Here is a 27,345-nt window from a genome sequence, read left to right as displayed (position 1 = left end):
GTTTGTGTCGGGTGGGTTGAAGAGACGAAGAAGGAGAAGGAGAAGAAAGAAGTACGTTTGTTTTTTTATTTTATTTTATTGACAACGTGGCATGATTAGGTGTTAATTGTAATTAGGAGAGTGATTAACATGTCAGCAATTGAGATTAGGAACTGCTAATGACCTGACACATTGGATATAATTTCATGATTTATAAGATGTAATAGATTAATTATTTTTAATCATTTTTTTTTATCTTATAAGCAACAATTATATTGCCGTACAGGTACTCAACAGAAAATAATGAAAACCGAGTCGTCTTTCTCTACTAATTAATCATATTCAAAAATAATATAATAATATGTATATAACTAACAATTAATTATTTTAGCTACATATATATTATATTTATCATATAATTTATTTACATAACAATTTAGTTCAAATAATACAAATAATATAATTGTAAAGATGTGTGTTTTGCTTATATTCATTTTTCTTATATTACTTACTTCTCATCTCATTAATATAAAAATATATGTAAATAATTTTATATCACAGTTTTTTATACGAGTATTGTTATGAATTCAGTAGTGGACTCTAACAAGAACATGTGATTTACAACAATCACATAACCCACATACAACAAACGAATAAGCGATACGATAAATAAAAACATAAACGACACAGATATTTAACGCGGTTATATCCCAACTCCAAATACGGAGAAGGGTTTAGTCCACGGGCGCAAACCAGAGAATTTTTCTTATTATTTTCGTGCACACATGTTAGGGTTACAATAGAGTGTTTATATAGGCAAATCTAAACAAGGAAACAACTTAAACAACTTATTTTCGTGCACACTTGTCAGACTCCCGGATAGGCTTAAGTCGCGCCGCGGCTGGAGGAGCCGCGCCGTGGCTTAAAGCATGATTTCGAAACTGACAACATTGCAACCTTCGAACCTCAATCCAAGTGTTGAGCCATGGCGCGCCTTAAAGAGCCACAACGCGCCTTAATGAGCCACAACGCGCCTTAACACTAAAACGCACTTTTCTTGTTATTTTGATATCTTTCACACATCCAACAAGTATCATTTTTCTTTGTACTCTTTTCTATCTTATTACCATATTAACTATTAGACAAAAATGATAAATAGTAATCAGGGGCAACTTCGTCAAAACAACCCCCTACAATTTGTTCAAAAATTAAAATCGACCCCCAAAACATGGGTAAAGTGTCAAATCAACATTTTCATAAAAAATCTTAAATAAACTTCACTCAAATATTCAACGAGTCATAGTTAAATTTTTCCGACAACATCGTTAAGCTCGAAATAGCTTTACGAACACAATGTCACTAACTATACGCAAAACGAACGTTTTTTAAAAAAATGCTAAATATTTGTGGTGTTTTTCATACATGTTGATTTTTCACTCGCAGACTCCGTAACTAATTTCATCTATTAACAACAAAGACATATTGGTCTTATTATTATTTTTTGATTATTTAGTGATTTTTTTAATATATCTCAGTAAATCTTCTACTCTTAAATCATACGAAGCGTTAATATAAGATAACGACTTAATTGCGTTACATTTTTAAAAGTCAACAATTCCATAGCGAAACGCGGAGATGCACATATATTGTTAATTTAAAATAACATTTAAATCTTTCACGGATTATACCTTTTAGTTAGATTCGAGTTGCGCTTCAACGACATCATCGTTATCCACGAAATAATTTTACAAACTAAACGCAATAAAATACATTGAAAACCGAACCCCCGACGCGAAGCGAGAGTTCGAAAACTAGTTCTTTTCTACTTGAGAAAACCGGGAGAAATAGCAATTGTAAAGTAAAATCGGGACCCATTATGGGAAAGGTATGCATCCGAAAACAGTACTTTTAAAAGTATTTTTTCGAATAAGAAGTTAAATCAAACTATGCAATTTACCATTTTATTATAAATACAAAAAAAAAAAAAAAAAAAAAAATCGAGTCAACACAAAACTGGTAAATAGTAAAAGTAAAGTAATCAAACAGCCTCTCTACATTCTTAGGCATGCAGACTCAAGTGACGGGAGCATATGAGCCATTTTACCATATACACCATTTATTTATTTATATTTACTTTTTTACTTTCCACAAATTTATATATATATATATATATATATATATATATATATATATATATATATATATATATATATATATATATATATGATCAATGAGGAAGTAATCAATCGGGGAGAAACAAAAAAAATTTTTCTTCGTTTTTTGGAATTTTTTTTTTCAGGCATCAAGATCACACGAAAATATGAATATTTAGAAAAGACACTTCGTGATTAATGTTATTATTTTGGCGGAAAAAGATTGACAAAAATAACATTCAAGATAATATTGTTCGTGAAAAATGTTAACGTTTTTTTTTTCCATGTTTTGTGAAGTAAAATTTAGTCCGATTTAGAGTTTAGGGTTTAGGGTTTGGTGTTTTGAGTTTATTCCATAAACCCAAAACACCAAACCCTAAACCCTAAACCCTAAACTCTAAACTCTAAACCGTTCGTGTTAAAAACTCAATCTAAATCCTAAATCTAAACCCTAAATCTAAACCCTAAACCCTAAATTTCTAAACCCTAATATCCAAACCCTATAAACCTTAATATCTAAAACCTCAACATACGCTCGAAAAACACGATAATTGTTATATATTACTTCTTCGAGCGTTTTCCCGCCAAAATAAAAATATTTATCACAAAGTGTCTTTATTAAATGTTCATATTTTCATCCAATCTATAATGTTCGTGAACAAAGTTTTTTCAAAAAACGAAAAAAGAAAATTCTTTGCTTCTCCCGATTGGTTACTTCCCTCTTGATCCTACCACTATATATATATATATATATATATATATATATATATATATATATATATATATATATGGTAGGATCAATTGGAAAATAACCAATTAGGTGAAACGGGGGAAGCAATTTTTTTTCTTCGTTTTTTGTAGAAACTTTGTTCACGAACATTACAGTTTGGATGAAAATATGAACATTTAAAAAAGACACTTTGTGATAAATATTTTTAATTTGGCGGGAAAACGCTCGAAGAAATAATATATAACAATTATCGTGTTTTTCGAGCATATTTTGATGGTTTAGAAATTAGGGTTTAGATATTAGGGTTTAGAAATTTAGGGTTTAGGGTTAGATTTAGGGTTTAGATTTAGGATTTAGATTGAGTTTTAACACAGACGGTTTAGAGTTTAGTGTTTAGGGTTTTGGGTGCTAGGTTTAGGGACTAAACCCAAAACACTAAACCCTAAACCCTAAACTCTAAATCGGGCTATATTTTGACAAAAAGTACTTCACAAAACATGAAGAAAACAAACGTTCGAAGATTAACATTCTTCACCATCAATATTATCTTGAATGTTATTTTGTCGATCGTTTTCTCGCATAAATAATAATATCATGAAGTGTCTTTTTTAAATGTAATATTTTTGTGTGATCTTGATGCCAGAAAAAAATTCGAAAAAACCAAAATTAAAAAAAAAAAAAAATTATTTCACCCACTTTCCGCCGCTTTCCACCAATTGGTTACTTTCCCATTAATTATATATATATATATATATATATATATATATATATATATATATATATATATATATATATATATATATATATATATATATATATATATATATATATATATATAGTGGTAGGATCGAGAGAGAAGTAACTAATCGGGGGGAAGCAAATTTTTTTTTTTTCGTTTTTTGAAAAAACTTTGTTCACGAATATTATAGATTGGATGAAAATATGAACATTTAATAAAGACACTTTGTGATAAATGTTTTTATTTTGGCGGATAAACGCTCGAAGAAGTAATATATAATAATTATCGTGTTTTTCGAACGTATGTTGAGGTTTTAGATATTAGGGTTTATAGGGTTTAGACATTAGGGTTTAGAAATTTAGGGTTTAGGGTTTAGATTTAGGATTTAGATTGAGTTTTTAACACCCTAAACCCAAAACCCCAAACCCTAAACCCCTAAACTTTAAATCAGGCTAAATTTTACTTCACAAAACATGAAAAAAAAACGTTAACATTCTTCACGATCAATATTATCTTGAATGTTATTTTTGTCGATTATTTTCCCTCCTAAATGATAAAATTCATCACGAAGTGTCTTTTTTAAATGTTCATATTTTCGTGTGATCTTGATGCCTGAAAAAAAAATTCAAAAAAAACGAAAAAAATAAAATTTGCTTCCCCCCGCTTCCACCTGATTAGTTACTTCCCCATTGATTCTGCCTATATATATATATATATATATATATATATATATATATATATATATATATATATTTATATATAAAAGAGAAAAGTTTGTCTCACAAAAAACCTATACATATACACTATTTGTTGCTATTTTTTTTACCTCACACCAAACCTATACCTATGAATACATACACCACATCACCATCACATGTGGCCCAAAAAGATCTCATCGGATTCAAATTTCAATTTTTAGTGCCCTTTTATTTAATTATTTAAATTGTCTAAGTGCATGGGAAAGATACCAAGACTTACTTTTTATGACACATGTCTATCACCATGTGATCAAAGAGCATCTTTTAAACATAACACATTTACCAAAGGGTGATGATATGTACACAACCTAAAATTGTTATGTACACAACCATGATGTTTTACAGTATTGTACAGTACAACACTGTAAAGCATGAAGGTTGTGTACATAACAATTTTGAATTGTGTACATATCACTTCCCTTTACCAAAGATCTTTTTAATATATTTTTTATTTAAAAAACCACTCAAGTACACACATCTACCAAGAAATTTCAATGTATGTGTGTAGGCTTTTAAAATTTGAAATCAAAGAATCCTAATTCTCTCTTCATAAATATATGAAAATCAGATGTTTAGATCTACAAACTCAAAAAACTGCTCAATATCTCTCTCTCTCTCTCTCTCTCTCTCTCTCTCTCTCTCTCTTCGTCATCTTCTTTTTGCTCTCATCTTTTTTGGAATCAACTTTTAACTCGATTCTTCATGAAGGTATGATTTTATCATCAATTAAATTTTTGATTTATTTTTACTGCTATTATTTTGCTCCTTGAATTAATTATTAATTATAATTTAATATTTATACATATACCTATAGATTTTACATATATATAGGTCTAACATCCAAAAATTAGGGTTCAAAATAAGAGGATCTCATCTAATCAAAATCGATTTCATCATCTTCTCTCAATTCGTTACGGTCTTATATTTTTATTCAAGAAAATAATTCTGATCTTTCATTTATCTCGTTTTGAAGAATTTGTATAATCATTCTGATCTATTCATGATTTGAAAGGCTTCAAGTTAAGGTTTGTAATTTCATTTTTTCCTACAAGTTAAGGTTTGTAATTTCGTTGTTTTCAATCACTAATACAATATGATCGCGATGGCGAATCCATATTTCTCTATGAGTGAAAATTAGGGTTCTTAGTTAATTACTAATTCGCGAATCGTTGTTTTCAGTCACTAATACACTATGATTGTTGTTTCTGATCCCTATTTCTTTATGAGTTGAATTTAGGGTTCTTAGTTAAAAACAATTTAGGGTTCTTAGTTAAAAACAAATTGGCGAAATTATTTGCTGTAACAGACTGAAACCCGGGCTAGTTGTAAGTTGCCTATTTTGCCCTTAGGGTTTGTGCTTAGTCTTAAGTGTTTTTATTTTAATTATTTTATTAGTCTTTTATTATATTTGTGTTGTGACCAGTTTGTGACAAGGGTCCCAGAACATGTTTGTTTATTTTATTTGGACCTCGTTTGGGTTACCTAATCCTGTGCGAAAGATATCAGATAACTGGTAAATACCCGTGTGTCGAGGGGTATTGTGATATAACACAATTAAGTGTTATACCAGCTGCCACTTTCTCATTTTCTCTAGAAAATTTATTTTTAATCACTCACTCTCACCTAACCTCATCTTCATCATCTCAAACAAACCTAAATCATTTGATCTCGAATTGAAGCTTGATTTTGGTGTCAAATCATTCCTTGTGTTGTTATGATTCTAACAAGGTAAAGTTTGTTTGATTTCGTGATCAAATCAGTGTCAAAATGGGTGTTTTAGTTAAGTTTTATGAAGTGGGTTTTGATGTCAAAATTGGTTCATTTTGTTGTTGTTGTTTGTGCATAAAGGTTGTGGGTTTATGTTTCTAAATGTTTTGTGTACAAGATGTGTTCAGTTTTGAGGTTAAAAACGTGACCAAAGTCGAGATTTGGTGATTTTGAGTTGAAACCCATCACTTTGCTGCTGCTGATGAACTACCTACGGCCGATGATCTTTGACCATCAACCGATGGTGACTGACAACCGGCCAATGGTCGTTGACCATTGACCGATGGTGGGAGTCTTTCAGTTGGTGAAATTTTTTTAGTCGTTCGGTCGGTAGAAGAGACCTTCGGCCGATGGTGTGAAGACAGTCGGCCGATTATCTTGGTCGGTCGGCTGATGGTCTTAGGCAGTGAAAATTTTACTAAGTGTTGATTTATAGCCGTTATGCTGCTCGCGTGTTTTTATGATTTTCAGGATGTAAATTTTTGAAAATGCATAAGTGTTAAGCATGAATTTTTAGCGAACGCATTTTTCTTACTAAATTGCTATAATGTGCTGTCAGTGTGTCTAATGTTGATTGGAATACTATTCTAACTTGGTTTTTGTTGTTCTCAGGAGATAAGAACCAGGAGGAAGCTCAGAAATAATAACTGAGCAGATGCTGGTAATTGGTGAGTGGGTCTATCTCCGGATAGAGTTTAAGTAGCATAACTTGCTACTGTGGTTGACTCTTTTACCATGCATAGTGTATTGATTGCCATGTTCGAATAATATAGTATACCTGATGTTGTGTGTAAATTATGTGTACACTGTGTGAATGGCACCAGTCGGGCCTAGGGAGACTGGGGACTCGAGACCGTGCCTAGGAGAGGTTAGAGTCCGTATGAGGTCAACCGTGCCTAGGGGAGGTTGGGTCTATAGGCTACTGATTGTGGAGTATAGTGTGAATGATGCATACCCTGCATCTGGATAACTATACTGTGAATTGAGTAGCAGGGACTATCGGTAGACTCAAGCCCGATCAGCTGAGAGTCGTGTGCTCGTACAAGCCGCCGATCCTCGTATTGTCTTATTGTATGATAGTTGGTAGTTAGCATGTGTTGTTGTTAGTATATAGCTTGTGTGTGGCTTAAGCTATATCTGTTAGATAGATTCCATTCACTTAGTGATGCGCTAATCCCCCACATAACTACCCCTTGCAGGTTTAGGTACTGCTAGTCGGGATGAATGCTGATGCAGAAGACATGTTTGACAACCCTACTCTGATGTGGACTTTTGTTTAAATAATGTTTTGTAATAACGTAACACCGTTGTGTAAACTTAAACTTAATTACACGAATTAATGTAATGACGTGACTTATATTGTGTTTATTAGTAAAGTCTTCCGCTGTGTTATAAAAAAAAAATAGCCGGTGTTACATTTGCAGTATACTATGTCTGGGCAGATGCAAATCGAATTGGGTTAGAAAGAGGACCAATAGCAGGGGCGGATCTACCTTGTATTGACTGGTAGCACGTGCTACCAGTCAATCTAGCCAACGAAATACAAATTTTCAGTGTTTTTCTTTAAGAATCTGAATGTGCAACCGTCCGATTTAAAATGAGTTGAAGGTTTGTTGTTTTGAGGAAGAGATTGACGGAAAATGAGGTCACATGACCCCTACGATTCTGGATCTTTACAGTATTTTATATGAGTTTTATGTTATTTATAAAGAATTTTAATGGAAGTTTAAGTTAGAAGGTGAATTTGATGAAGGTGAAAAGAAAGGAATCTCACTTGTGTTCTTTTAATGTAATTGCACATATGCCCCTTGATTGTATTTAAATTGCACAGAGTATTAAATCACATACCCCTCCGTACCTTTTCAAGTACTATTACGAAGTACACAATACTTTTTTTATTTTGATTAAGCCTGATTATGAAAGGGGGATGATTCTCACACACACTTTTTTGATCCTCACACACCTATTTTAACCTTTTACTCTTCTAATAATACTCAATTAGTGTGTGAGGATCAAAAAAGTGTGTGTGAGAATCATCCCCTATTATGAAATCAAATGGAAACAATTTAAAAAATGAGATTAAGCTAAATTAAATCAAAATAATCCTTATTAATTAACAAATAAGAAAATACAAATAAATTAAAATAACATAAAAAGCTTTTTTATTTAAATTTTACTCAAATGTTTGTGTGGTTACATATAAAAATTCTTGAATTTTTAAAGGTTAGCCTTTTAATTTTCGATTAAATTTATATCAAGTCGCAAAGCTTGTCATGAAATTTTTTTGTGCTACCTGTGATACAATGTTCTGGATCCGCCACCGACCAATAGCGATCCAAATCAAAACATGAACAGCCAGACCCATGAATCGAATTTTGATACCCATCATTTGATTTGAAATAAAATAAAATCAAGTCATCATCGAATTGACTATGCAGGTATGCGTTCTTAATTAGGATGTATATCTTATGTTAGTTAATACATGAACATAATTTTCAGTTATTTGTTATGCTAATTGATTACATGTTTTATAATCCATCTTCTTTATGATGTTTTAATAATTAATGTTCATCCTTATGCGTAATCAGTTCAATGATTTGACCTCCTATGATTAAACTAGGATTATGTGTGGTTTTCTTTTTAACTACCAGAAAACAAGTAGAAAGTTGCCCAAAGTTGATAATAAGGATAGTTTTGTTTTAACTCTATATGTTAACCATTTTCTGATTATGTTATGATCATCTTTGGTTTTTACTGAGCTTTATCATTGTGATTTATATTATTTCAGTGGATATATTTGGTCACTCTTGGATTAGTTATGATCATCTTTGGTTTTTGCTGAGCTTTTTCATTGATTGATTTCTAATTTCCATATTTAATTGTACTTGGTACACATGTTTTACATGTATTAGGTGATTATATGATATCAAGTGTGGTGGATGTTGGCAGCTCATGAAAACGGTTTTGCAGGCTGATCATAATGGAGGTATGTTATTTTGACTCTTTAATTTTTTCTAAAGTTTATTTGCATATTTTCAAAGCATGTTTTATTGATATGAATGATAAATATATGCTTACTGTTGTCATCAGTAGGTGGTTTGTCTATGTATGCTGACTTTCTTATGATCAACCAAAAAATGCAGTGATATTGATTAGGAAGTTTCACTGCTGCTGTTACCACTCTGCAATGGGTTTACATACTAGGTGCAGTCTATATACACTAGGAAGCTTAAATGGCGGTGGGTATACACGAACCAGTGTTATGCAACCAAGATGATGCCCATGACCCAATCTGACTTTGATCCAAGGTATTGAACTTAATTCTGACCTGATATGTTTGTTCAATAACAAAAAAAAAAATTGATTTCTAAATTCATCAGTTCGGATACGATTTATGCACATCCTGTTTCCAGTAACGATTACATACAATCTTATATACATGAGATCATTTTTATTATGTTATCTCACTAATATTAATTTAACTTAATAAACATTTCAATGGTATTTGAATGGTCTTTCAATGGTTTTACAATTGCGATGATTGGTTACTCTAATTTGAGTGTACACTATTATATACTCCGTACTTATAATCATGTTTTTTGTTTCAATGGTTTTAAACTAGGAATAATTTGTTACTCATAGTTTAATTATGCATTCTTTTGTGACTTTTTACAAAAATAATGGAGAAGCAAATGCTCAGGGCTAAAATGAACCATCATTTACAGAATTTCTGCGCAACCGTGAACATCATATAAGAGACCAAACAGACTTTGATCCACCATGTCCGTGGTATTTATCTTAAATGTGACGACCCGGAAATTTCCGATCAAATTTAAACTTAATCTTTATATGTTTCCGACACGATAAGCAAAGTCTGTAATATAGAGTCTCAAAAGTTTTGGAATTATATTCATACAATCAATTACCCTTTGACTATGTTCAACGATTCACGAACATTTATGTGTATAGATATGTATATAATATATAGTTATAGTAATTGAAAACGTTAACAAAGTATTAAATATATAATACTTTACATGAACGTATTTGTTTCAATATAAGTTTATTATATTTATCGAAGAGATTAAAAGATAATATCAAATGATTAAATTATCAGATACATTATGATATGATTAAGGGTCTCGGTTGTGAGGTCCACGTTGATTCGAGAAATATTTCCTTTTTAGCAATATTCGAAAGAAATGGTAAAGTGGTCTTCTAGTGAGAACAAAGTGTCAATTAACGAGAGTTAGACAAAAGTTAGTGGAGACTCCTGTTTGATTTTCAATACATGTTTTACAATAATTTCCTCGTGACTTTTGATAAGGTAACTATTTAACTTTCATATTATTTAATGTAAAGGTGAAATTATGAAATGTCGATAACTTAGAAGATGGATATCGACAAGTTAAGTAAATTGACATTTTATATTAAAATAATTTCATGCACTTAAAAAATATAATTTAAACATTAGAATTAAATATGTAAAATAAGATACAAAATAATTAAGTGTAATTTAAAATGAATCCATATATAAATATATATGATTTCTATGTATAAATATTATTATATGTATATCGTAATATATATATAATTAGTAACTATAATGTAATTGATAAATTATGATATTAACACATTAAATGTAATTACAAATTAAAATATAATGGTCATATTAATAATAATATTATTACTTTCATTATTATTATCAATATTAATATTAATATTAAAAGCAGTATCATTAATATTATTATTCTCAATATATAATATATAAATATGGAATTTGATTTATATAAATTGTTATAGTATTATTATTACTAATATTATTATCATTAATAATATTAGTATTATTATAATTAATATTATTATTATTAATAATATTATTGTTATAAATTTTATAATTATTATTATCATTATCATTAATAATAATATTATTATTATTAATATTATATTATTATATATTTTATTATAATTATTATTAATATTAAGAGTATTATTATTATAGTTATATTTATTAATTAATAAGAGTAATTACAATATATAAATACAGATATATAAATACAGATATATAAATACAGATACATACATATAAACAGATACAATATACGAATCAGATTATCACAATCAACTTTTTCTTATTTTCTTGTGTTCTATTTTGCCTGTGACTAATTATCGAATCAATCCAGGATACAAACAACATCTATCAATTGTTTGTCGCTGTGATAATCAATCATTAACACAATATAAGATTGCAGCTACATTTATTAAAAAAAAAACCCAGAAAAAAATGAGAAAAACAACTTGACACTCTGTACGTTCCATATTTCTTCCATAATTCAAATTCGAACCAAATTCCAAAATCTAAAAATGCAAGATTGTTAGAAATTGTCTAATTATATCGTCTGTAAGTTTTCAATCTTCAAATCTTCCTACTAATTTCGAATTTTGAAGTCAAAGATATATTTCAAAAAGTCAAATATATTGTTCATCTTAAAATTTGAACTCATTTTAATGTTTATGGATAAATTGATGATCCAGAAAGTTTTTATGAATAATTTACAACACAATTTATGTTGTAATTATAACCTAAAACAGTCTTAAATTTAAAATTTGATTTGGAGTTCGTAGTTTTCTTAACCGTGGTGAGCAATAGATTAAATTCAAATCAAATTTCAAAATCTAATATTGCAGTTATATTAGTAAGCCTTTACTCAAACTATCTGCAAAATTTTAAGTTCCAATTCCCCTAAACGAATTCCAATTTTCGAGTCAAAGCAAATTTTCAAAAAGTCAACAGATTTGTTCATGAAGAAATTTGAGTTCGTTTTGATGTTTCTGAATCAATTATCAATTCCAATAGTTTCTAGGAATAATTTACTAACTATTTTGTGTAGAAGTCATTAGTTAAAACAGTCTAAAAAGTGGAATTTGATTTTATGTTCATCGTGGTATAAACAGAACTGCTTCAGCTTCATTTTCTTTATTTATGTTTTAATTAATTCCATCAACTACATATTGTTTCTGTTTAGTTTATGAAACCAAAAACAAATCCAATGTGTTATTGTTGTGTTTGAATTGATCCCTGGTCGATCCAGTTTAGAGTAAAGAAGAAGAAGAATGAAACAGAGAGAAAGGGTTATATATTTTGTTATAGGAGTTTAAAACAGATAAACAAAAACGGTTCAATGGTTTGATGGGTTGTCGGGTAATGGGAGGTCGTGGGTTCGAGCCTGGGCAAAGGCAGCTATTTTTTTGGGACTCTCTCTCTTTATGAGGTAGTTTTCTTATTATTATTAATTATTATTATTATTATTATTATTATTATTATTATTATTATTATTATTATTATTATTATTATTATTATTATTATTATTATCATTATTATTATTATTATTATTATTATTATTATTATTATTATTATCATTATTATTATTGTGATTATTATTATTATTATTATTATTATTATTATTATTATTATTATTATTATTTTTATTATTATTATTGTTAGTATTATAATTATTATTGTTACTAAAATCATATTTATATTTTTAGGTATTAGAAACATTATTATCATTAGTATTTTTGTAAGTATTATTAATATTATTATGAATGTTATCATTTAAGTATTATTATTATTATTATTATGATTGTTATTATTATTATTATTATTATGAAAATAATAAAATTTATTATTATTTTCATTAATATTAGTATATTAGTATCATTTTATAATTATTAGAATTATTATTAATATTATTAACATAAGTATCATAATAAAGATTATCATTATTATTATTAATATAATTACCATTATTAGTATTGTTATTAATAAAAATTATTATCATTATTAACAATTATCATTTTATTATCACTAAAACTATCAGTATTATTATTATTAGTATTATCAATATTATTAACATTAAATTTATTATGAAAATTAAAGTTTTAAAGATATTATTAAGGTTATAAGTATGTATTAATCATATTAACAATTTTTATATAAATATTCATTAATAACAAGTTAGGTATTTTAAAATAATACTAATCAAATATATATATTAATATAACTATATATATATTAATCATTTTGAATATATACACAAATTAAATATATATAATATATAAAGATATAATATATAATTTTGTTCAACTACGATTATATGTTTTAATATATATATACAAATGATATAGGTTCGTGAATTCGAGGCCAACCCTGCATTGTTCACTATCGTCGTATGAATCTTTTTACTACAAAATATTGTATTGTGAGTTTCATTTGCTCCTTTTTAAACGCCTTTGGAATATATAATTTTGGGACTGAGAATACATGCGCTGCTTTTATAAATGTTTTACGAAATAGACACAAGTAATCAAAACTACATTCTATGGTTGAATTATCGAAATCGAATATGCCCCTTTTTAGTCTGGTAATCTAAGAATTAGGGAACTGGCCCCTAATTGACACGAATCCTAAAGATAGATCTATGGGCACTAACAAGCCCCAGTCAGAGAATTTGAACTGCTTTAGTACTTCGAATTTATCATGTTCGAAGGGAGTCCCGGAATGATGTGGATATTCTATATGCATCTTGTTAAGGTCGATTACCAGGTGTTCACCATATGAATGATTTTTATCTCTATGTATGGGATGTATATTTATGATAAATGGAAATGAAAATCTTTTGGTCTATTAAAAATGATGGAAATGAATATTGTTGATAAACTAATAAACTCACCAACCTTTTGGTTGACAATTTAAAGCATGTTTATTCTCAGGATTGAAAGAAATCTTCCGCTGTGCATTTGCTCATTTTAAAGATATTACTTGGAGTCATTCATGGCATATTTCAAAAGACGTTGCATTCAAGTCGTTGAGTTCAATAAAGATTATGATTAAGTAAATGACAAATTAGGTCATTTATAGTTGGATATTATGAAATGGTATGCATGCCTGTCAACTTTCAATGTAATGAAAGTTTATCTTTTAAAACGAATGAAATGTTTGTAAAATGTATCATATAGATGTCAAATACCTCGCAATGTAATCATATGTTATTGTATTCGTCCTTATGGATTAGGACGGGTCGTCTCAAGTGGTATCAGAGCGGTGGTCTTAGCGAACCAGGTCTTGCATTAGTGTGTCTGACTGATAGTTGTTAGGATGCATTAGTGAGACTGGACTTCGACCGTGTCTGCAAGTCAAAAAGTTTTGCTTATCAATTCCTGTCGGAAATTACATGCTTATCATGCTTAGTCTAGACACATCTTACTGCATTGATTGCATGAATAGTGTATAGACAAAAATTTATATCTTAGTGTATCTGCTAATTCATACCTTAGCATATCTGTTACTGTAGACTTTGCCTAACATATTCCGTAAATTCCTCCGTAATCTATGAAATCTTTTGTTCTATATATATAGATATTCTATGTAATTAGAATACCATCCGATAGCCGAAAATCATTTCGTATCGAAAAATCCTTTATTCAATCATACGAAATAGAACTCGCCACTAGTTCAAGTCCCTCAGATTCCGATATGGAGTTTCACTCGAGCTCCGAGAGCAGTGTGACCGGAATGGATCAACCAATTAGCCATCATCTATTCTGGATGGATTGGGGATGGGTTCGTAGCCGACAAAACCAATGGAGACAAGAAGAAGGCGATCCTTTCCATCCACCAAATTTTCCTCTTGGCGAAGAACCTGAAGCACTTACCGGAGAACCTGTTCGTAATACCATTTTCTCTCTCATTTCCAAAGTATCTCGTCATGACTATATACTATCTCAAATTTTAGATTTTATTCATCCGCTCGTCCGAACCGACAATCACCCCGGTGTAATAGAAGAAGTTAGCAAACTTCGAGCTCGGGTAGTAGCTTTGGAGAATATGGTGCAAAGGTTACAAGCACCAGCAACATCACCGGCATCAATAGTACCACCATCATCAACACCAACAGTACCGTTACCACCACCAACAACATCCGCATCCCACACCTCAACGTCACAATCTATACCTCGAGCATCAATGTCATACACACCATAGATACCAAGGAATACCAACAACAACAAACGATGAAGTATTGATTCATAACTTCATCAAAGAAAGATTCTGCAGAGAATATGTAGTTTCTAAAAAGTTTTAGAGATTATTTATTCTAGTTCAAATTGTAAACCGGATGAGTAAGCGAATAGAAATGATGAAATGAAACCATGAACGAAATGGTGCACGATTTACAAACTAGACCTATTTTACCAGCAGCATCAATAGTACTGTCAGCATCACCAGCACCTTCAGTACCGTCAACATCGTCAGCATCAGCAGCACCTACAACATCACAAGCTCCACCAGATCTATAATCACCGCATACATCATCACAAACCAACAACGCATACATTATATCAACGTGTTATGAAGTATCAACTTATTTCCCCTGAAGAAATTATATGTATATTTTATATATGTATGAATTTTGAGATCAAAATATATCTTTTCGTACTAAGCTATTATGTATGAATTAAATAAGGGTAGATACTACTTGGTTAAATTCATATTACTAATATGCTATGATGTACATCCTTCCTTAACAACTTAACCATCGTTAACTACGATCTCTGTTTCAACTCAATGAATTCTGTTTCATAATAAACCAAGTGTATTATTCAATTACATGTTTGATTTTACACTTCGATATACTTGAAACTTTCTAGAAAACATCATTCATATCTTACGAAGTTCGCAAGAATTCACAAGCATCAACATCCGTCACCAAGGAATGCCAATAAGAATAAATAATAAAGTATTGATTACATTAGTGAAATATTCCGCGAAGATTATATAATCTTTAATGTTTTAGAGATTATTCATTTCTAATTCCAGTCGAAAATCAAATGAGCTTAATATTATATTAATTCATTAAATCTGTATTACATCTGAAGAAAATATACATATATTTTCATAAGGACTGTAATAAAAATTTCCCTGTACAAAATATTACTTGAGAAATTTTTAACGGGTAGGTAATACCCGAAAGATATATAAATTCACAATTAGTATGTTGCATTCTTAGATTCTGATTCAACAAATCAAAAACTATACTCATTACTTTCACAACAATATATATTCTTTCAAAGAAATCATAACAATCATTTTCATACAAATTCGATTACATATTCTGACAAGATCAGAATCCAAGTCAAGACTCAACAAGAGACATCACTCTTAAATCTCTACATCTTTCAAAGCTATACCTTGACTTCAAAAATTGTGCTAGAACATCACCTCTACCCAGAAAAATATGCGTATCATTCAAAATTCTAGAACATCATATGTATGTTAACGATTACAATCTGTATTCAAACCCTTCGAAATTCCTGAAGACACTTCAAATAATGAACAATCGAGATGATGATCCAACCACATGTTAACCACAGTCATGCACCTGGAAAACTCTTGAAACCAAAGTCATAGTTTAACACGTATCCGTGCCAGACCCTTTGACATTTATTAGCAAAAATAACTTTTCAATCCCTTTTCAAAGTAGACAGTTTTGTCACAGCTCCAACAAATCAACTTCAATTGTTCATTCGAATAAGTCTTATTATAACGATTACCCCTTCATCATTGTTACCGGGAAACTTGTTATATCTCGCCACATTAACAGTAAACTTACCAACAACTTCATGGATCTTTAAGCCTCTCAGAAAAATCAAGATACTTATTCATTGAAACCCTATCATGTATTCGTCTGCATCTTGTAATGGTAGTTACCATATCAAAAAGCTTGCATCATTATTCTCGAATTTCGCAGCAATTTTACGCCAACAGTTATATATATACATATAACGTCTATCTCCAAGACTTACATACTTCGAATGTAAAGTTTTTGAAAAATACCCTGAACTGCGAACTATTTCTTGAAATTTTGAAAAATGCTGATGAAGCAGTAAAAACTGTAAACGACCTTAACAGTCGAAAGTTTGATGATAAAGAATAAGGTGTTGGAAAAGCACAGAAAAATAGAAGGTTTGAAACTGGAAAACAGATTGAGCAGACCAAGAAGGAGGCTGTGGACAAAGCACAAAGATTAAACCTGCCTTCAAAGAATCTAAATGATCCAATATCTGCTGAAATCATTAGCGAATACCTTACTCCTGACTCTAAACCTTTACGGACAAATCTTCATCATCACCCATCGATGTTAGAAATTCTAAGATATCATCATATCTTTCATTATAGATATCTTCGATGTTCCTGAAGATATCTTCATAACTATTGTTATCCGAAATTAATTACCTCTTCGCGCTATCTGTGTTACATCATAAAAGAAACTATTTTAGTTTCTAAATTCTGAAACCTTCGAGTTTAAAATATGAATATTTTTTAAGTAGTGTTGGGAACTGAAGCATGATTTAGTATAATATAATGACACTTGATCAACGTGATTATATTACAGTAAGTCATGCTGAGTTTCTAAATGGAACGTGATGATTCACATATTATAACGTCATCATGTGCCATGTTACACGACTCTTGTATTATACTTAACCTCTAAACATATCAAGAAAATATTTTTCTTGATGATTCGGTCTTTTCTGAGGTATTCTGGTAATTTGACAAATCAAGATCGTGTCATTACAATTTTTTTCTTAGAACATTAACCATGTTCGTTCCGAAATTCATATCTACAAATTCTGGACCATTACCTGCGGTGCTTAATGGCAAGAAGAGAAAACAAAAGAATGAAGCTCTGAAATAGAAATTGGAGCATAAATCGCAGCAAATAGGAGAAAACATTAACTGTGGATGACAATGATTATAGAAAGAAAGAAGCAAGGACATCGAAATATAAGGGAAGATATAAAACCCAACAACAACCCAGGAATTACAAACCGTGTATATCGATGCATATAGCAATATAAAGATACGGGAGGACTAAAAACACTATAAAACTAAGAGTATAGTAGAAGTAAATAGATTCTTCTGGTGGCAGATGAAAAAGAAGAATGACAGATATGAAAGTTAGGAGTATATCAAGAATTAGAACTGGATGGAGCATATTGACGAATGCTTTAAAATGTGAATTCAGGGAGAAAGTATAGAAGGTGTGAGTTGTGGAAATAAGGAAACGAAGGGATGATAATGTTAAAAATGAACATATATTTCATAGCATTATCCTTCAAGAAAGACAAGCTTTTAGTTGTTATTGTTCTATTTACAAGTGATATTCGTTTAAATAATAAAAGATGAAGACAAAAGACAGATTCGACGATTTGAAGACGCAAACAACCAAAACGCTAAAAAGTACAAAGTACAATCCAAGTGGTTCAATTTATTGATAAGAAACGTCTCAAAATTACAAGAGCACAAGCCGCAAAACGCAAAGTACAAGATATTAAATAGTATGCAAGGATGTTCGAAAATCCGGAACCGGGACATGAACCAACTATCAACATGCGACGCAACGGGCCTAAAATTACAAGTCAACGATACACAAGAATATAATATAATATATATAATTATATATATTATATTATATAATAAATAAATCAAGCCGCCCACGTTTTTAATCGACAATGTGAGCTGGTACAGTTGGCCATGCGATCGCATGGCCAGGAAGAAGGATTCTCATGCGGTCGCATGAGTTACTGTAGCTGGCCAGGTTCTATAAAAAGGCAGTTTACTCGACGAATTGTGTACACCTTCATCATACTTCAATCTCACTCTCTCAATATATATATTTATAATTTTAATTTTAATTTTAAGTTAATAATAATAATAAGGTTATAGTGGCGAATGTTTTAAGTTTGTAAGTCGAAACTCTGTCCGTGTAACACTACACTATTAATAATCATTGTATGTTATGTTCAACCTTTTTAAATTAATGTCTCGTAGCTAAATTATTATTATGCTTATTTAAATCGAAGTAATCGTGATGTTGGGTTTAATATTAAAGACGGGGTTATTGGGCTTTGTACCATAATTGGGGTTTGAACAAAAGATCGACACTTGTGGAAATTAGACTATGGGCTATTAATGGGATTTATATTAACTAAACGATACCTCGTTAATTTAATATAAAGGTTACAATTTGACGTATCTATATATAACCACATACGCTTAATCGGGTACGGTGGGCGGGATATTTATAAATACGAATTATTGTTCATTTGACCGGACACGGGTATGGATTAATAGTCACTGGACTCATTAAAACAGGGGTGGATTACATTCAAGGGTAATTGGTGTAATTGTTAACAAAGTATTAAAACCTTGGATTTCACGCAGTCGATAACCTGGTGTATTCATTAAACAAAGTATTAAGACCTTGTTATAGTTCGAATCCCCAATTAGTTGGAATATTTGACTTCGGGTAATAAGATTAATTTGACGAAGACTCTCGCACTTTATAATTATGACTGATGGACTATTATGGACAAAACCAGATGGACATATCGAATAATCCAGGACAAAGGACAATTAACCCATGGTAATAAATTAAAATCAACACGTCAAACATCATGATTACGGAATTTTAAATAAGCATAATTCCTTTAATTTACATCTCATCGTACTTTTATTTACCGTCATTTTATTTATCGTACTTTAAATTATTGCACTTTTATTTATCGCACTTTTATTTATCGCACTTTTATTTATCGTCATTTACTTTACGCTTTAAATTAAGTTATTTGTATATTTAATATTTTCATTAGGTTTTAATTGCGACTTAAGACATAAAATCGACAAATCGGTCATTAAACGGTAAAACTCCCTTTTTATAATAATAATAATACAACTTATATATATATATATATATATATATATATATATATATATATATATATATATATATATATATATATATATATATATATATATATACAAATATAGTTTAAAATAAATATAGCGTTAAACTCAGCTAGCTCCCTGCGGAACGAACCGGACTTACTAAAAATTACACAACTTTACGATTAGGTACACTGCCTATAGTGTTGTAGCAAGGTTTAGGTATATCCACTCTATAAATAAATAAATAACTTGTGTAAAATTGTATCGTATTTAATAGTATTTCGCAATAAAAATATAACTATTTCATATACACCTCGCATAACATCAAGTATTTTTGGTGCCGCTGCCGGGGAACACTTAACGCCGAAAGCGGAACGCTATATTTTGGTAAAAAAAAGAGATTTTTATTAAGTTTTAATCTATTTTTGTAAAAATATAAGTTTTAAATATTAAAAACAAAAATATAAAAACATAAAAAAAGAAAATCTATATCTATATTTTTAAGTTTATTAAAAAGTTTATATTTTTATTTATTGTGAAAAGTTATAAAAAAACCTAATAAGTAATTTTTAATATAAATTTTATTTAAATTACATTTTATATAAAATAAAAATAGAGAAAAAAATAAGTAAAAAAGTAAAAAAAAATAAAAAATATTAAAATCTGAACCTGCGTAATTTGAGCCTGCTACTCATTTAAACCTGCATACTCCGCACTCGCGGAGGTTTTGGGCAGCTAGTATCCGCACTCGCGGAGCTGTCTGACAGCTGCAACCTGGTACATCATTAATTACGGGTTTAGGGTTTAATTTAATTATTATTATTATTAATAAACCTAATTAGGGTTTATATTTAATATTAATTAGTTATAGTTTAATTAAAGTTACATTTTAAGTTTTAAGTGTTAATTAGTTTTATAAATTTATAAAATTAATACTTTTATACATTAATAAAAATAATATTTTTATAAAAATTGTATTTTTATAACTTTAAGTTTTATTTTTATATTTTGTATCTTTTTATTTCGTTTAATCGTAATTTGTATATTTATCGTTCGTAATTAGTTTTAAACTTAGTTTTTGCCGTAGTATTTTATATTTCTAGATTTTTAGGCTTTGCCGTAAAATCCCTTAAGTGTTTTTTCTTTAGACTAAGATTTAGGCGCTTTAGAATTTTACGACGTCGCTTATCGCTTTAGTTCAATAAATTTTAGTGCCTTTTAAGTTATTGCCGTTTTGGATTTAGAATTCCTTTAAGCTTTAATACCTTTAGACGCAACTTTTAATATTTAGTTTTTAGACTTTTAAGTTTCGACGCTTTACTTTTTTATTTTTGTTTTTCGACTTTTTATTTTCCGATCTTTTACTTTTTTTTGACGCTTGTTTTTCAACCTCTTATTTTTCGACGCACTCTTTTTCTTTCTTATTTCTCGACGCTCTAGTTTTTAGGACGTAGATTTTATCTTCTTTAAATTTCGATGAAAAATTATTTTAAGCGGTTAAATTGATAGACATCCAAAATTTTCTGGTTCGTAGTAATAGTTGGATTTGTTAGTGGCGAGTTGTAGGCTTCCAATTTAAAGGGTCCTGGCTACCTACTGCATCTATTGGCTATTCGAAATGTAGGCAAAATCAGAAAAGTCTATTAATTTGATAACTTATATAATTTTTATCTTTTATAACTAATAGGATATTCAGTGAATGCACCGAGCAAAACGTTCACCACCTTTCATACGTTCACCACCTGTAACTCGATCAAGACATCTAGCCAACATTGTCGCCGTTGATTCTTCTTTAGAATTGTCATCTAGTCGACCAAGTACTCCAATTCAAATTTTCAATAATCCATTTTTTGAACCCGACCTCACAATTGAGAATCCGGAGGATATTCAAGGACAATTCAGAGATCCTGAACCACTAATCATTCCTCCTGAACCACAGATTACTCATCCAGATATTGTCGAGGAAGAAACCATTAAGTCAGAATCCTCTAGTGATTCAGATTCAACAAACTCAATCATGGAAAATCCGGAACCTCCAAGTATGGAAGATCGAATGAGGGCTAAACGCACTGGCCAAGGTCACGCAATTACTCAACCAGACATTAATGCCCAGATTATGAAATCTAAAATCCCACACATGGTGACTAATCAATGCCAATTTAGTGGTGCGCCGAAGGAAGATCCAAACAAACATCTTCATACCTTTAATATGATCTGTACTCTATTCAAAATTAGAGAAGTTGAGGATGAATAGATCTATCTCATGTTATTTCCCTGGACTTTAAAGGGAGAAGCCAAAGATTGGTTAGAATCGTTACCTGAAGGGGCGATTGATACATGGGATGTTTTAGTTGAAAATTTTCTTAAACAATTCTTTCCGGCATCTAAAGCCGTGAGACTTCAAGGAGAAATTGTTACGATCACGCAAAAGCCAAATGAAACTCTATATGTGGCGTGGACAAGATTTGGAAAGTTGTTGAGAGGATGTCCTCAACATGGTTTAGACACTTATCAAATAGTACAAATATTCTACCAAGGATGCGACATTATTACACGAAAAGACATCGACATAGCAGGTGGTGGTTCCATTATGAAGAAAACAGCAACTGAAGCTTACAAAATTATTGATAACACTGCTTCCCACTCACATGAGTGGCACCAAGAAAAAGACATCGTTAGATCATCTAAAGCGGCTAGAGCCGATTCTAGCCATGATTTTGATTCCATTTCTGCAAAGTTAGATGCTTTCGAAAGACGAATGGAAAAGATGACTAAAGATATTCACGCAATACGAATTAGTTGTGAAAAGTGTGGAGGATCACATTTGACAAAAGATTGTCTCAGTATTGAACAAACAATGGAACAAAGAGAGAATGTTTCATACATAAACCAAAGGCTTGGAAATAATTATCAGAAAACCGCCAAGACCAAACTACAATCAAAATCAGAATTATAACCGAAATGTTTCATACAACAACCAACAAGGTCCTAGCAATCAACAAGTATCTAATAATACTTACAATCAGCAAAGACCTATTTTTTCAAATAAACGACCACAAACCGATGATAAAAAGACAAATTTAGAAGACATGATATCGAAGCTAGTTGAATCTCAAACTCAATTTTTCACATCTCAGAAACAAACTAATGAACAAAATGCTCAAGCATTTAGAAATCAACAAGCATCTATTCAAAATCTGGAACAAGAAGTAAGTAACCTAGCAAGGTTGATAGGTGAAAGAAAACTAGGGAGTCTACCTAGCGCCACAAATGCTAACTCCCAGAATGAAACAGCTAAAGCCATTACCATGAGAAGTGGTATTACACTTAAACCACCTGAAATACCTGTAATTTCTGATGACTCTATTCCTACTACACAGGCACCACAGCCTGAGCAAGAGAAGGAAACAGAACCGGTAGTTGAAAAGGTTAATGAAGATAATACAGTTAAGGCTAAACCTTATGTTAAACCATACCAACCACCGCTTCCTTACCCAAGTAAAATGAGAAAAGAAAGACTTGAAGCCGAGCAATCCAAATTCTTGGATATGTTTAAACAAATAAATGTCAATCTTCCTTTCATTGATGTGATTTCAGGAATGCCAAGATATGTTAAATTCTTGAAAGATCTAATCACAAATAGAAAGAAAATAGAAGAACTTTTAGCTGTTACTATGAATGCTAATTGTTCTGCAGTGCTGTTGAATAAACTACCAGAAAAACTCTCAGATCCAGGAAGTTTCACAATTCCATATTTTCTGAATAGTCTTAGTTCAATAGAAGCATTGGCTGACTTAGATACTAGTATAAATCTAATGCCATATTCACTATACGCTAAACTAGACCTTAGAGAATTGAAACCAACACGAATAAGTATACAACTAGCCGATCGATCAGTAAAATATCCTAGAGGGATAATGGAAAACATGCTAGTTAAAGTTGGTACTTTAGTATTTCTAGTAGATTTTTTTATTCTGGACATAGAAGAAGATTCTCGAGTTCCTCTTATATTAGGAAGACCATTCTTAAACACGGCCAAAGCAATAATAGACGTGTTTGGTAAGAAACTGACCCTAAGTAAAGAGGATGAGAGTGTTACCTTTTCTGTTGATAGAGCCATACAACAACCACAATCTGTAGATGATACATGTTATTATATTCAAACTATAGATTCACATGCAGAATTGTTACAAGAATTTCCAGAATTACAAGGAACAGGAGAATGTTCTTTAGGTGAAGGAACTGAACCAATTGATGAAGCTGAAATGTTAGTGATAATGCTAAAAACGAACATATATTTCATAGCATTATTCCTCAAGAAAGACAAGCTTTTAGTTGCAATTGTTCTATTTACAAGTGATATTCGTTTAAATAATAAAAGGTGAAGATAAAAGACAGATTCGACGATTTGAAGACGCAAACGACCAAAAAGCTCAAAAGAACAAAAGACAATCAAAAAGGTTTCAATTATTGATAAGAAACGTCTCAAAATCACAAGAGTACAAGATTCAAAACGCAAAGTACAAGATATTAAATTGTACGCAAGGACGTTCAAAAAACCGGAACCGGGACCAGAGTCAACTCTTAACGCTCGACGCAACGGACTAAAAATTACAAGTTAACTATGTATATAAATATAATATAATATATAATTAATTATATTAATTATATATATATTATATATATATATTATTAAAACCGTCGGCAGCCAGAAACTCCAAGGGTGTGAAATGAAAATACCTCTCCGCGACTCGCGGAGTTTGAAGGGCTTTTTGCCGCGAGTCGCGGAGCCCCAAAATTCATTTCTGGCTATAAAGCCAACCGAATTCTGATCGAATTTTACATCATTTTTTTCTTCTCTTCATACGAAGTAATATATATTTATATTTATAATTTATATTTTAATTTTAATTATAATTCTAATAATAAGGGTATGTTAGCGAATGTTGTAAGGGTGTAAGTCGAAATTCTGTCCGTGTAACGCTACGCTATTTTTAATCATTGTAAGTTATGTTCAACCTTTTTATATTAATGTCTCGTAGCTAAGTTATTATTATGCTTATTTAAAACGAAGTAATCATGATGTTGGGCTAATTACTAAAATTGGGTAATTGGGCTTTGTACCATAATTGGGGTTTGGACAAAAGAACGACACTTGTGGAAACTAGACTATGGGCTATTAATGGGCTTTATATTTGTTTAACTAAATGAAAGTTTGTTAATGTTAATATAAAGATTTACAATTGGGCGTCCCTATAAACTACCATATACACTCGATCGGACACGATGGGCGGGGTATTTATATGTACGAATAATCGTTCATTTAACCGGACACGGGAATGGATTAATAGCCACTAGAATAATTAAAACAGGGGTGAAATTACATTCAAGGGTAATTGGTGTAATTGTTAACAAAGTAGTAAAACCTTGGTTTACACGCAGTCGATAACCTGGTGTATTCATTAAACAAAGTATTAAAACCTTGTTACAATTCGAATCCCCAATTAGTTGGAATATTTATCTTCGGGTATAATAATAATTTGACAAGGACACTTGCAATTTATATTTATGACTGATGGACTGTTATGGACAAAAACCAGACGGACATATTGAATAATCCAGGACAAAGGACAATTAACCCATGGGCATAAAACTAAAATCAACACGTCAAACATCATGATTACGGAAGTTTAAATAAGCATAATTCTTTTATTTCATATTTTATTTCCTTTATTTTATATTTAATTGCACTTCTAATTATCGCACTTTATTTATTGTTATTTCATTTAATCGCACTTTTAATTATCGTACCTTTTAATTATCGCAATTTTATTTTATCGCATTTTTATTCGCAATTTCATTATTGTTATTTACTTTACGCTTTAATTTAAGTCTTGTATTTATTTTATATTTTACATTAGGTTTTAACTGCGACTAAAGTTTTAAAATCGACAAACCGGTCATTAAACGGTAAAAACCCCCCTTTATAATAATAATATTATTTATATATATATATTTGTATTTTTATAAAAGTAAACTAATATAGCGTTGAGCTTTGCTTAAAGATTTCCCTGTGGAACGAACCGGACTTACTAAAAACTACACTACTGTACGATTAGGTACACTGCCTATAAGTGTTGTAGCAAGGTTTAAGTATATCCATTCTATAAATAAATAAATATCTTGTGTAAAATTGTATCGTATTTAATAGTATTTTCTAATAAAATTTAATAGTATTTTATACACCTCTGCTTTGACATCAAGTATTTTTGGCGCCGCTGCCGGGGAACATCTTAAAAGCCGGAAGCGCAACGCTAATAAAAAAAAAAAAAATAAAGAAAAACGCGTAAAAACAAAACCTGTCAACTGATTTCTGGACCCCCGCGACTCGCGGGGTTTTCCTCTTTATTCACCGCAACTCGCGGAGGCCCTCTGACACACGGACAAAACCCTAATCACGGGTTTTAATTTATTATTATTATTATTAATTACTTAATTATTATTATTATTATTAATTTTAGTTTTATTTTTACTTTTTACTTTATATATGTATTTTGTTTAACTAGTTTTATTAAAATTGTAAAATTAGTAGTTTTTATTAAATAAATAATATAAAAATAATATTTTTATAAAAATTGTACTTTTTACAACTTTTTGTATATTTTTATATTTTGTACTTTTTTTCGTTGTAGCGTAATATTTGTATTTTTTTTAGCTCATAATTAATTTTAAACTTAGTTTTTGCTATAATTATTTTTACTCCTATATTTTTAGGCTTTGCCGTAGAATTCCTTAAGTGCTTTTTCTTTAGACTAAGATTTAGGTGCTTTAGAATTTTACGACGCCTTTTTAAGTTTTAGTTTCTTTTTAAGTTATTTCCATTTGGGATTTAGTTTTTCCTGTAAGCTTTAATATTTTTAGACCTTTTACTATGTATCAATTATCATTCCAATTAGTAATTTCAATTTGCGATTATAATTTTAAGTTAGTTGTAGTAATAAGGTTAAATTAGTTAAGTATTTTTTAAGTTTTTATAAGTTTCTTTTATTTTTCCGTCACCTTTTATTTTTCAACCATTTTTTTTCTTTTTCGACCTTTTGCGACGAACTCTTTGTCTTTCTTATTTCTCGCTATTCTAGTTTTAGGACTTAGAATTTTTTTTTTTTTTTTTTTTTTTTTTTTTTTTTTTTCTACTTCTTATCTAAATTTCTTAAAATTACGAAAATTTATTTTAAGTGGTTAAATTGATAGACATCAAAATTTTCTGGTTCGTAGTAATAGTTGGATTTGTACGTGGACCGGGTTATTGGAGCCAAACAGTCCTCAATTATATTGAGACCAAACGAATCCTGCCCCTCTGCTGCATCTTTTGGCTATTCGAAACGTGGGCAAAATCAGAAAAGTCTATTGATTGGATAACTTATTATAAT

At 30.2% G+C, this 27,345-nt stretch overlaps 1 long non-coding RNA gene across 7 annotated transcripts in view; it reads left to right on the top strand.

Moving 5' to 3' along the window:
- The first annotated feature begins 8,531 nt into the window (after positions 1-8,531).
- LOC139843196 (uncharacterized) overlaps positions 8,532-27,345 on the top strand; it is a 118,165-nt gene continuing 99,351 nt past the window's right edge. For 3 of the 7 annotated variants that reach the window (XR_011757473.1, XR_011757474.1, XR_011757470.1), the window contains exons 1-4: positions 8,532-8,564; positions 9,039-9,112; positions 9,270-9,434; positions 9,816-9,915. This is a non-coding gene — a long non-coding RNA (uncharacterized lncRNA). Of the gene's footprint in view, positions 8,565-9,038; positions 9,113-9,216; positions 9,435-9,812; positions 9,916-27,345 lie in introns of all 7 variants that reach the window. The other 4 variants (XR_011757476.1, XR_011757475.1, XR_011757471.1 and 1 more) reach the window with 4 other exon arrangements.

This window comes from Rutidosis leptorrhynchoides, chromosome 4, assembly GCF_046630445.1.
Source record: "Rutidosis leptorrhynchoides isolate AG116_Rl617_1_P2 chromosome 4, CSIRO_AGI_Rlap_v1, whole genome shotgun sequence".
NCBI lineage: Eukaryota > Viridiplantae > Streptophyta > Magnoliopsida > Asterales > Asteraceae > Rutidosis > Rutidosis leptorrhynchoides.
This window is presented reverse-complemented; position numbering and strand designations above follow the sequence as displayed.